Raw genomic sequence first — 13,266 nt, 5'->3', positions numbered from 1 at the left:
AGACAGTAATGTCAAGTGACGTTTCGGTCTGTTTAATTGACCTTTTTCAAGCTCACAAACAACAGTATGAAGCACTTATAGACCCCACCACACCGTGTGCACCGGGCTGCCTGCGTCCTCCTGCCAAACTGAGTCTTCTGACATCACCAGCCGGCGACGGTACGCTCGGGCTCGCAGGGAGGTTGCTAAGCAACCCTATAACAACAAAAAAAGTGAAACATGAGTGTATACTATAATACAAGTGAAATGTATAAAAAGCGACAACAGACAGTAATAAAGCATACAATGTTAAATCAAGGTAAGCCCAGTTAAGGCGGGACAAAGAGTCTAACAAACACAGGGAGCTGCTGTGGAACTACAAGAAGCAGCGAAAGCTGCAGACTTCATTTAAGCCATATGGGGCTACAGTGCGGAGTTTGTGTATCCACATAAGTCTCTTTTTGTAGCAATTTTTTGTCACATTTGCCTCCTCTTATATTTTTGGGTATATGGTCGATTATTTTGTACCGTAGGGTCGCTAATCCATGTTGGAGCTCCCTAAAATGTCTGGGGACTGGTTGTTCTTGTGGAACAATTTTACCGGGAAGGGCTTGTCTGATGTGTGCCCTGTGGCCTGCCATGCGTTCTTTAAAGGTGTGAGTGGTTTTACCAACATATAGCAGACCACAGGGACATCTAATAAAATAGATGACGTGGGTGGTATTGCACGTCAGTACATGTTTGATCGGAATTCTTTCCCTAGTGTGTGGGTGCTGGAAATCATGTCCAGTTTCCAAGAAGCTACAGGTGGTGCAATTGATGCATCTGTAGCATCCTGGCTTCTTGGTAAGAAAATTGGCAGATGTACTGATATTAAATCCAGAGATGGATATTAAATCCAGAGATGTCATTGTGCACAAGTATGTCCTTCCGATCAAACAATGACCCCTAAAATCAAATCTCCTGTTGAAAATAGGATAGCATTGGTACAAACTTACAATAGTTCTGCCCAAGCCATTGTTCACACGGCCAAAAAATTGTGGCCCATGGTGACCAGGGACCCTGATTTAAAAGGGTTCAATAGATACTCCTTGCTACCCAGTTTAAAATGTGAACGTAACCTCAAGGACATACTTGTGCACAATGACATCTCTGGATTTAACATCAGTACATCCGCCAATTTTCTTACCAAGAAGCCAGGATGCTAGAGATGCATCAATTGCACCACCTGTAGCTTCTTGGAAACTGGACATGATTTCCAGCACCCACACACTAGGAAAAGAATTCCGATCAAACATGTACTGACGTGCAATTCCACCCACGTCATCTATTTTATTAGATGTCCCTGTGGTCTGCTATATGTTGGTAAAACCACTCGCACCTTTAAAGAACGCATGGCAGGCCACAGGGCACACATCAGACAAGCCCTTCTCTGTAAAATTGTTCCACAAGAACAACCCGTCCCCAGACATTTTAGGGAGCTCCAACATGGATTAGCGACCCTACGGTACAAAATAATCGACCATATACCCAAAAATATAAGAGGAGGGGATCGTGACAAAAAATTGCTACAAAAAGAGACTATGTGGATACACAAACTCCGCACTGTAGCCCCATATGGCTTAAATGAAGTCTGCAGCTTTCGCTGCTTCTTGTTGTTCCACAGAAGCTCCCTGTGTTTGTTAGACTCTTTGTCCCGCCTTAACTGGGCTTACTTTGATTGAACATTGTATGCTTTTTTACTGTCTGTTGTCGCTTTTTATACATTTCACTTGTATTATAGTATACACTCATGTTTCACTTTTTTTGTTGTTATAGGGTTGCTTAGCAACCTCTCTGCGAGCCCGAGCGTACCGGCGGGTGCGCGTCGCCGGCTGGTGATGTCAGAAGACTCGGTCTGGCAGGAGGACGCAGGCAGCCCGGTGCACACGGTGTGGTGGGGTCTATATAGGTAAGTGCTTCATACTGTTGTTTGTGAGCTTGAAAAGGGTCAATTAAACAGACCGAAACGTCGCTTGACATTACTGTCTCCTGTCTTCATTATTTGATCAAGTCCTGTGAGTGCCCCCACTACCCCCTTGGATAGATATATATATATATATATATATATATATATATATATAGATCCTGGGCGTCTGTGCACACTCCTATTAAGGAAAGCGGGTGCTATAACCATGTAAATGGTATGTAATCTGGACAATTAGAGGCAAGCACACCAGTTTGAAGCAAATGCAAAAAAATAGTCTTTATAATGGTAAAGGCATAAATCCAACTTGCAGTACAGAAACAGTTCACAGGTTGTTACCAATGCAGGAGATCATAATCCACATTCAGCAAAAAGAATACAAGAAACTGCAGGGATGCCATATTCAAGCTCTACAGCTGTTTCGGTGGATGTACCAACGTCATCAGGAGCATCAGAGCCGTGAGCCAGGGGGGAGACTGCACCTGCATGCCCGAGAGGAGTGGGGGGAAGATGGGGGAGACTGCCACCGTGGGCCGGGGAGGAGTGTGGGGAAAAGGAAGACTGCAGCCATGGGCGGGAGGAGGTGAGGATGGGTGCAGGGTAGTGGCTCAGCTCAGGCTGTAAGCCAGTGTGAGTGGAGCCTCAGGAGCCATACTGGGATGCCACCACGGCCGGACCGCAGTCATTCATGTGTGTCTCCGACCAGGCAGCGCTGCTGACAACGGTGATGCTCATCACTCGCCGCTGCCCGCTCCACTTGGCCATCCGATCCCAGTGCTGCCACCTTAGTGACTGTGAGTTACTCACAGGCAGCCAGGCTGCCTGCTGCCGCAAATAAAATATGCCTATTGGTAATCCGGGCCTGCATTTCACTGCAGGTGATGGCCATCATACATTTAGAGGAAAGTCCAGAACCAGAGCATTGTGCCCCTCCTGAAGAGGGTCATGTTGGGAGGTATGTTATTCTGGTTCACTTGTAAAAGAAAATACTCTCTCTAATGCAGGCATGTCCAACGTTGGCCCTCCAGATGTTGTGAAACTACACATCCCAGCATGCTTTGCCACAGTTTTGCTATTAGAGAATGCTAAAACTATTGCAAAGCATGCTGGGATGTGTAGTTTCACAACATCTGGAGGGCCAACGTTGGACATGCCTGCTCTAATGGATGAAACCATGTGCACTGCAGGTGGGGCAGATATAACACATGCAGAGAGAGTTAGGTTTGGGTGTGGTTTGTACTTCAAACTGATATCTATATTGCAGTGTAAAAATAAAGCAGCCAGTATTTACTCTGCACAGAAACAAAATAACACCCAAATCTCTCTGCACATGTTACATCTGCCCCACCTGCATTGCACATGGTTTCATCCATTATCAGGCCCAAAGTCACAATCTGACTTCACACATACCATACCCTCCAACATGACCCATTGCATTCAGTACACAATGCTCTTTTCCTGGACTACTCTGGTAATCTAGGATTGTCAGCACCTGTGTGGAGCTAGGTAATTGACGAAAAGGGTGTTATAACTCAGGTGATGGCACTTATACATTAAGAAGGAAGTCCAGGAACAGAGCATTGTGTACCGAATGCAATGGGTCATGTTGGAGGGTATGACATACCTCCCAACATGGCCCATTCCAGAGGGACAGAATGCTCTGTTCCTGGACTTCTCTTTTAATTTATGATTGACATCACTTATTTCAAACAGGTTAATGGATAAGAAAGTTGTTTCAATACAGGTGATAGCAATCATACATGAAGATGGAAGTCCATTAGAGTCCTCCTGGAGAGGATCATGTTAGTAAGTATGCTCACATCTTGACTGGTAGTCTCAATATACTGTACCACACACAACAAATGCAGGTTTCTCTGTATATTTACTTATGTGTACTTGCCTACCTGACCCTCTCCATGTACATACCTCCCAACATGACCCTCTCCAGGAGGGACACATTGCTCTGCTCCTGCACTTCCCTCTTAATGTATGATTGCCATCACCTGTAGTGAAGCACCTTTCTTAGCAATTTACCTTTTTAACACAGATGAAGGTAATCATGCATTAAGAAGAAAGTCCAGGAGCAGAGCATTGTGTCCCTCCTGGAGAGGGTCATGTTGGGAGGTATGCATGTAGGATTGCCATCACCTGTGGTGAAACACCTTTCTCATCAATTACCTAGCACCCCACAGGTGATGGCAATTCTACATTACCAGGAAAGTCCAGGCACACAGAATTTTTTCCCCCGAAGGAGAGGGTCAGGTAGGCAACCCTGATTTTATTTAAGTATACTGTCATAGATACAATAGAATCTTTGGAACTACAGTATGGGCCTGAGTCATGTTTGTAAGTGAAACAAAAAAGCAAGCACCTGGGCAAAACCAAGTTGCACTGCCAGTGGGGTTGACCTAATGTGCAAAGAGATTTAAATTTTGGTGGGTTATATTCATGGTTGCCTACCTGACCCTCTCCTTCAGGGAGAAAATGGACTTCCCTGGTAATGTATGATTGCCATCACCTCTGGTGAAACACCTTTCTTATCAATTACCTAGCTCCCCACAGGTGATGGCAATAATACTTCACCAGGTAAGTCCAGTAACAGAGCATTTTTCTCCCTGAAGGAGAGGGTCAGGTAGGCAACCATGGTTATATTTTTTATGTGCAAGGAAAATACTGTCTGCTCTTGCATGTAGCCTACAAATACTAGACCGGTTTATTTTTATACTGTAATTTTTTTAACACACCCCATGCAAATCTATATCTCCCTGCACATTACATCTGCCCCACCTGCAGTGCAACACTGTTTTGCGCAGTTGCAGATTTTTAGTTTTACTTACAAACATGAATCAGGCCCGGCCTGGTCCTGTCATTTAAATTCTTGTCGCTTTAAACCTGCAGCCGAGATTACCGGAATTGACCTGGTTCTTAAAACTCGGAATCGAGCTAATACATGGTTGCCTACCTGACCCTCTCCTTCAGGGAGAAAATACTCTGTTCTTCCCTGGTAATGTATGATTGCCATCACCTGTGGGGAGTTAGGTAATTGATAAGAAAGGTGTTTTACCACAGGTGATGGCAATCATACATTACCAGGGAAATACAGGAACAGAGCATTTTCTCCCTGAAGGAGAGGTTCAGGTAGGCAACCATGAGCTAATATCGATGGAAAATCAGGTTATAGCATAGATCTCTTGGTGAATTTACATATAAACAGGGATTTCCTTGAATGCTTTTCTTTACAGAGGAAATACCCTGTAACTAAACCCAGAAACTATTTGCATATTTTGGGGGTTTTGCTCCTTTAAATTCAGTATGTGTTTGCTAGTGACAGTTGATGCCAATAATTCATTTTAGCAGGGTAGGCACTGGCATTAAAATTACTTAAATATTTGTCATGCAGTGTAAAATGCTGGAAAAGCTTCTTTTACGCATACCCCAGGGAATGTTAATTGACCTAATGTGACCATGGATAGATGCCATTGCAAAGAAATACAGCTGTTTCTAGTGAATGCACTTTCCCTAGAGGACAATGATTCCATGAGTATCCTGTCCTACACTAGGGAAATATTTCAATAATGGAAAAAATGGCTATTCCATAACACAATCGCCTTTTGTTCCATTAGCTGTTTTGTGTCTAAAGCACTGGCTTGGGCTATGAGATGGGATAAATGGGGTGCATTCTTCCTCCTCTGTCTGAAATTTCCCATGCCTGGAAATGCTGCATATCCTATGTCTCTCTTCACATGTGTTTAAGTATGAAATGCCGTAAAATCAGCTCTTAAATGACAATCTTAACCTAATAAGTTTTCACATGTAAGTTTCTGTTGTAGCTCAGGCAGCCCACCGCTGCACTCTGATTTCTTTTTTATTTTGTTAATATTCCAGCAATCTGAGAGTTAGATATTGTATAGTCTGAACCCAATTAGAAATCTAGCAGTTCCCGCATGCCTTCGACGGCTGGCAGTGTCCCGCGGCGGGGAGGCTGTTGGGAGTCCTCCCTGTCAGCTGCTGAGCAGCGCTGAATAAACGCTGTGGGCATGCCCACAGCGTCTATTCCTGCAGCCACGGGGACTGGGGGAATGGCTAGAGGCTCACAGAGCCTCTGGGCCATGCCCCCATAGCGTCAAAACAGGGACGTGGCCTCACGGAAAGACACAAGTATAGGTAACGCCCCCTTTCCAGATAACCACACCCCTAATTTTCGGGCGAGCATCTGTGTCCCTCTTCAGGGACCATCAAAGTTGGGAGGTATGCAATAGCATAACAAAAACATCTACAGTAAGTACACTTCCAGGGCCGGCCTTAGGCATAGGCAAACTAGGCAATTGGGTACATGTGAGTTATCCGGGCTGCCGATTTGGTCCTTAAGTTTGGTTAACTTAAGGACACCCGACCGACGCGATGCCCACGATTTAGCTCCAAATCGGGGGCATCGCGTCGGTCGTGGCCGTTATAAGGGGCCGCGACGCGATGCCCCCGATTTCCCATAGACAGTAATGTTAAAAGACACGATATCGGGGGCATCGCGTCGGTCGTGGCCGTTATAAGGGGCCGCGACGCGATGCCCACGATTTCCCATAGACAGTAATGTTAAAAGACGCGATGGACCCGATTTCCCATAGACAGCAATGTTAAAATAAAATTACAATGTGAAATTGGCCAATATGTTTTTAAAATAAATGTTTCATGGCCCCCCACCACCGTTAACGCCACCCCGCTATTGACGCCAACCCGAAGCGTGGCGAGCGCAGCGAGCCCGCGAGGGGCGGCGGTACGAGTCCTCCGACCTTTTCATGCCCTACTATCCACTAGGGCGTGGAGTGAGAATAGAATAGTGTGGCGAGCGCAGCGAGCCACCGAGCCCGAAGCGTGGCGAGGGGACGCGGACACCTGTGAAGCCCGCAAGGGCACGCGGATACCTGCTGCGCTCGCCACGCTTCGGGCTCGGTGGCTCGCTGCGCTCGCCACACTATTCTATTCTCACTCCACGCCCTAGTGGATAGTAGGGCATGAAAAGGTCGGAGGACGCGTACCGCCGCCCCTCGCGGGCTCGCTGCGCTCGCCACGCTTCGGGTTGGCGTCAATAGCGGGGTGGCGTTAACGGTGGTGGGGGGCCATGAAACATTTATTTTAAAAACATATTGGCCAATTTCACATTGTAATTTTATTTTAACATTGCTGTCTATGGGAAATCGGGTCCATCGCGTCTTTTAACATTACTGTCTATGGGAAATCGTGTCGGAAATCGGGTCCATCGCGTCTTTTAACATTACTGTCTATGGGAAATCGTGGGCATCGCGTCGCGGCTCCTTATAACGGCCACGACCGATGCGATGCCCCCGATTTCGGGCGCGATGAAAAAATCGGCAGCCCGGATAACTCACAAGTACCGGCAATTGCCTAGGGCATTTGGAATGCCTAGGGGCATCAGCAGATTCTGCTGATTAAAATGATATGCAGCATGCCTATATTCTGTGTGTGAGTGAGGCTGTATCTGCATATGAAATAGTGTATTCATGGAAATCACTGTAACATAGCATTCCGTATGCAGGTACAGCCACAGTCGCACACAGAATATAGGCATGCCACATATCATTTTAATCATCGGAAGCTCCTTGTTTGTGCTCGTCATAACAATGCAAAGAAGTGCTGACTGCGGGTGGGTTGGTTGTGCAATACTGTTTGGCATATGTGTAAGGGGCATTATGTGTGCCATGTATAAATGCATTAATAATGTGTGACATATGTGTAACAGGCATTATGTGTGTCATGTGTATAAGGGCATTAATATTGTGCAACATATGTGTAAGGGGCATTATGTGTGTCATTATGTGTATGAAGGGCATTAATAAAGGTTGGCATAATGTGTAAGGGGCATTATGGTTATAAGGACATTAATAATGTGTGTCATGTGTAAGGGGCATTACTGTGTGGTATTATCAGGGGTGCCGAGAGAAAGGGGTAGGGGGTACAAATTACCCAGGCCAAAGTCTGATGGGAGGGCCCAGTGGTGGCCCCGGGCCCCCTCCCCTTAAGTGACAGCAGCAGCTGCAGCTCTTCTCCTCTGCCTAGCACACACTGCTTTGTGCTGGGTTGCAGTGTGGCCATGGAGGTGGTTAAAATACAATATTTTCTCAGAATTATTTTCTAAGGGTATAATGTGAGGAGTAATGTATATAAGGTAAAGTGGTACTACAGTGTGATGTAACGTGAATAAGGGACACCATCGAATTATATAATGTGAATAAAGTTGCACTACTTTGTGGCATTATTTGAATTGGGGGCAAAATTGTGTGGCCATGCCCCTTCCCTGTTTGGGCTGCGCACCAAATGTGTGCACTGTTTCTATTTAAAATATTGCGGGTAGGAGCACCAAAATGATGACTGCTATAATGAGGGTTGATGGTGCTGGTAAAGGGGAGCAGGGTCAGAGGCGGAACTAGTGGTGGTGCTAGGGGGCACCAGCCAAAATCTTGCCTAGGGCATCATTTAGGCTAGGGACGGCTCTGTACACTTCAGTACTGTCAGTTTAAAGTGACAATACTGTACTTTGCCTACAGTGTAGGCCTCAGTCTTATCTAATAAATAAATAAATTGGTCAATTATGGTATAAGCCACACCAGGAAGACCAGGACGGAGGAGGCAATGAGTTGGAGTGTGATCTAGCACTTGTAAAGTGATATCCGAGCTATACTCCCACAGTAGGTTGACCATGTATCACTCCTAAAAAGATGGCGTTGGCATTCTCACTTACCTAGGGCATTGAAATGTCTAGTTACAGGTGTGGTATAGTTCACGGAGAATGCCTAGGTAGGCAGTCAAAATGATGACCCCAAAAGGTCAGCAGCCATTCCTATTCAGAGTGCATGTAGATGGTAAAGCATGTAAAAGTACAAAAAATTTTTTATTAAAAACTCCTGTCGACCTATTGTCACTGTTGACTAGGGACTATTTTTAAAACCCAGGATTGGGGTTTGAAAAAGTAAATCCCAGAATTGGCCTCCTGAGTCAATGCCAAGGCCTGGGGTTGCCGCTGGTGCCAGCTGTGGCATCTTTTTATCTGATGCATAGTCCTTGCTGCCATGGCCACAGGAGAGGAGGAGCAGGGAGGCCACAGGCAGCCGATGGTCCCAGCTGGGAGATTTATATGGCAGTGCATGCCGCACCATCTCCTCTCAATCACTGTTGTGAATGGTTGGGCGAGGTAGGAGGAGAGGTGACACCAGGAAGACGCAGCAGGCCGATGTGTTGCTGCAGAGCATGATCTCTAACATGCATGCGCATTTCGATCCTAAAATCACAGATCCTAAAATGCACAAAATCCTTGGATCCTGATGATCTCGTGCCCAGATTGGCATCTTTTTGTTGACCTATTGCTGTCAACCTTTTGTTGATGTCGACCTTTTGACATTCTGGTTCAGAAGCACATTAACATTTTTTTGCTTACAGCTTAATTTCAGTGGGTGCGGTATGACTGGCCGATGGTAGGGATCCTGATGGTCAGTATAACAATGTCAAAATCCCAACTGTTTGACTGCCCAACAATCGGGATAACGACCAACAGGGGCAATTCTCCCTCATCTGTGGCGAGAGCAGTGAGCCCGCAAGGGTTTTTCTTGTGCTCACTCTCTTGGAGTACCAGTGGCTGGGATTCTGATGTTGGTATACTGACCGCGATTAAACTACAGCCTTTACAAATCACCTGGTTGCTCCAATGGCTAAATGAAAAAAATAATAATAATAATCATGAAATAGGCAATGCATTTAATATACTAGTTACTGTACATAAATGTTAGCTCTGGTCTAGGAAAATATATTACAGTTTTTTACAGTTTGTAAGGATACTAGAACAGAACCTTTATTTGTACATTAAATGAACATACGTATAAAAATGCCTGTTTGTAAAAGTCTAATGAACTGAACATTCTTTTACCAACTAAAATTATTTTCTGTACATCCTACACCTTTTCCTGAATGTCTCTGCCAAAACAGAACATGCGCTCTGATAAAGGGTCTCCACCCGCACTGCTAAACCACAAGGGAAAGCTTGAACAAGGTCTTTTTATACTTTGGCATGCAGAGCGTTCTTGCAATGGTTCTATGTTAACGTCACTTGCTGAAAAATCAACCAACAGTTTAAAACATTCTCCAGTGGCTCAGAATATACAGACTTAGATTTCCAGGGAAAGATATAAATTTGAAATAAAGATTTTTACTGTAGAAATCTGAAAATGAACCTTAAGTTTGATGAACGTAATGAAAGTTAAGTTTGAAACTGAGCATCAGATCAGTAACGGAGTTTAGACCCATACGGTTTGGGCACTTTTCACCTGATTTCTAGTCCCAATCCTTAGGAATCAGGTGAAAAGGGCCCAAATCGTATAAGTGTGTGGCCAGCTATAGTATTCACTATTTAGATAAAATAAAGAATACATTTTTTGACTGTAGAAACATTGAAAAATATTTTTTGGGGTTTAACAAATCTAAAAAGCAGATAGAATTGGAGCTTCTGATTGCATTGTGAGCAGCGATGCTTACAGGAGCCATGTCTATGGTGTTAAGGGTTATGACAGTGGCGTAACTATAGCTCCGTAGCCCCCACGGTGGCGGGGGGGGGGGGGCGCAGAGAAATTGGGGGCGCCGCCGGGGGGGCTGAGGGGCTATAGTTACCCGCAGTCTGCGTCTCGCCCGGCTCTCTGTTGGTCAACATACCCATGGTCAACAGGGTCCAAATGTTGACACAAGCTTTAGGTCGACCATGGAAAGGTTGACAGTCAAAAGGTCGACACATGTGGTTTTCACTTTTTTTGCCCCAAATGTCGACACAGTCAACATGGACATCATCATGCTTCGGGCACGATGCCTTGCTATGCTCAGCACACTAATTGTTTCCCCCACCACACCTTATGGATGGTAGGGCATGAAATATGAACCGTCGGCTAAAGAAAAGTAAAAACTTGTCCTTCCCATGGACCTTTCATAGGTCGAAACCATGGGTATGTCGACCATTCATAGGTGTTGAACTACTCAATGTCGACCATTGAGTGTTGATCTATGCATGGTCGACCTAGGGTCTGAATACCGGTTTTAAGAGGCTATTGAACAAGCTCCACAAAGGCCTGCTTGTTAGCTATTGTTTTCCAATAAAACCCCTTTGAATCATCGACAGGGTTTTTTTGAGCGCTAGGGGCAAGTATGCTGTGTTTTGTACAGAATGCTGCCCTCTGGTAGAGGGTTGCCGCCCTCAAATAGGAAAGCTTTACAAAAAGGAAAACCAGTGGGCGCCTTCTGTATACTAAAATAATTTAATAAACAATACACAAAACCTAAATCACAAAATCATAAAAGCATAAAACAATAACTTTGCATGCATGAAAAAAGCAAAAAATATATATTAAAAAGCCATTTCAATGCGATTGCATAGGGGTAAAATATGTAACAAATAGTTACCAAGGCCCTTATTCTGATCGGTGTGGATATATCCACGTGCGTTCGGCCCGCCGATGTTTTGTGTCTGCGCATGTGCAGAGGCATCTCTGCGCATGTGCGAGCGGGGCGTACGGCCAAATTCCGCATGATATGTGAACACTCCGAACAGGGGGTGGAGAGGGGCGTGAAGGGCTATTTGGGCTCATTACCATATGCATACGCCCCGCGTTTCATGGGAGTTCCCATGAAAACGCTGGGCGTACGTATGGTAATGCGGCCGTGACGCACGTGTAGGGGGCGGACATATGACATCGCCGGATGTCAGCAACCCGCCCAGATCTCTGCTTTTGCACGGAAAAATGTCCGTGTGGTCTGAGGTTGCGGGTGCTGGTGGAGCACTCGGTCCTGCATTCGATGGTCTGCGACCATCGAATGATGGGGGAGGTTCCCTTAGATGGAGGAGGCGTATTCCGTGAAAAATACACGTGCGGTCCGTTCGGACAGCTTCTTACCGCATACGGACGGAGTTGGCGATCCGTATGGAAGGCGGGGTTTCGCACGCACGGTCCTGGCCGCATAATCGGCTCCGGCCGCACCGATAAGAATAAGGGCCCAAGTCCTGATTGGATGGTGTGGTTGCTGAGGTAGAACCGATGTTACAGTCCCGCAGTTGGTATGGATTTTTTCCAAAAACACGGTAATGTGGGCAATGTTGAATAGAACCCCAGATTGGATCGAATAGGGGCAAGCAGACCTCTTACTCACTGCCCTATGTGGGATGCCCAATGGTGGTTAGTGGCGTTGAGCTGTTAATGCTGGGTGACACTGTCTCCCACGAGATGGATAGGTACGTCAGGCAAGTTACTTTGCGGTGTCCAATATTATGCAGCTGCTGCTCCGGCCAGCACACCGATTGCAGGTAGAAGTACACTGGCTCCTGTGCTTGTACCTCCTTATTGTGGTGAGCATGTACTCGGCTCTCGTGTAAGGTCGTGGTAACACAGTCCTCCGTGCGTGCGGCAGGCTGTGGGGAGATGCGCCGTGTCAGCTGGGGATGTCTGCAGCAGAGATCGGGTTCTCGGGGGAAAGGCGCGACCAAATAACCGGTTGATGTTGCCGGTCAAGTGCCACTGGTGTGCCCCACAGATCCTTAGCTGCAATTGCTCATATAGTACTCCTCACAAAGACGTGTTTCGCCGTGCTCAGGCGGCTTTGTCAATTCAGGAATGAATCCAATCAGGACTTGGTAACTATTTGTTACATATTTTACCCCTATGCAATCGCATTGAAATGGCTTTTGTGATTTGTGATTTATGTTTTGTGTATTGTTTATTAAATTATTTTAGTGTACAGAAGGCGCCCACTGGTATCCCCTTTGAATCACCCTGAACTGCTTCTCTACGGTACACCATAACTATTTCATTGTGTATGGGTAGTTTCATTGTCTGGTCAATCAATTTATTTTTAATCATTGGGAAAAGATCTTATTAAAGCCTTCACATTTATAAATACAAGGGAAAACATATTCTAAATCGCTGCAAAATGCTAAGATACAGCACACCATTTAAAAAACACATATCCTCTTACTAGTAAATCAAAGCAGGAAATCCCAGGGGTTCCCAATAACAATTCTTTTCCAAACTTGTTGCATTTTATTTGTGCCGGCGACGGTGAATCTTCCCAGGAACTCTAGGCTTTGAAATTTTGTGGAGGGCAGAGTTTTTTTATTTAGAATATTTTGACTCTAATGCATAGAGATAAAACATATAACAAAAGATTATATTTCTCAGGAGATATATTTTTATTTTAAATTTAATAAAAATATGACGGTTGGTGGGGCCTGGCCGATTCTATCGCCAGCCCCCGCAAACACTAGAGGCGCCCCATCTGCA

The 13,266-nt window shown here is 45.5% G+C and overlaps 1 protein-coding gene across 1 annotated transcript in view; it reads right to left on the bottom strand.

Moving 5' to 3' along the window:
- Window positions 1-13,266, bottom strand: part of COL15A1 (collagen type XV alpha 1 chain) — a 537,229-nt gene that overhangs the window by 514,945 nt on the left and 9,018 nt on the right. The gene's annotated exons all lie outside the window — the stretch shown is intronic.

The sequence above is a fragment of the Crinia signifera genome, chromosome 5 (genome assembly GCF_055691185.1).
Source record: "Crinia signifera chromosome 5, ASM5569118v1, whole genome shotgun sequence".
Taxonomy (NCBI): domain Eukaryota; kingdom Metazoa; phylum Chordata; class Amphibia; order Anura; family Myobatrachidae; genus Crinia; species Crinia signifera.
Note: the sequence above shows the minus strand (reverse complement) of the source record. Positions and strands in the feature narration are given on the sequence as shown.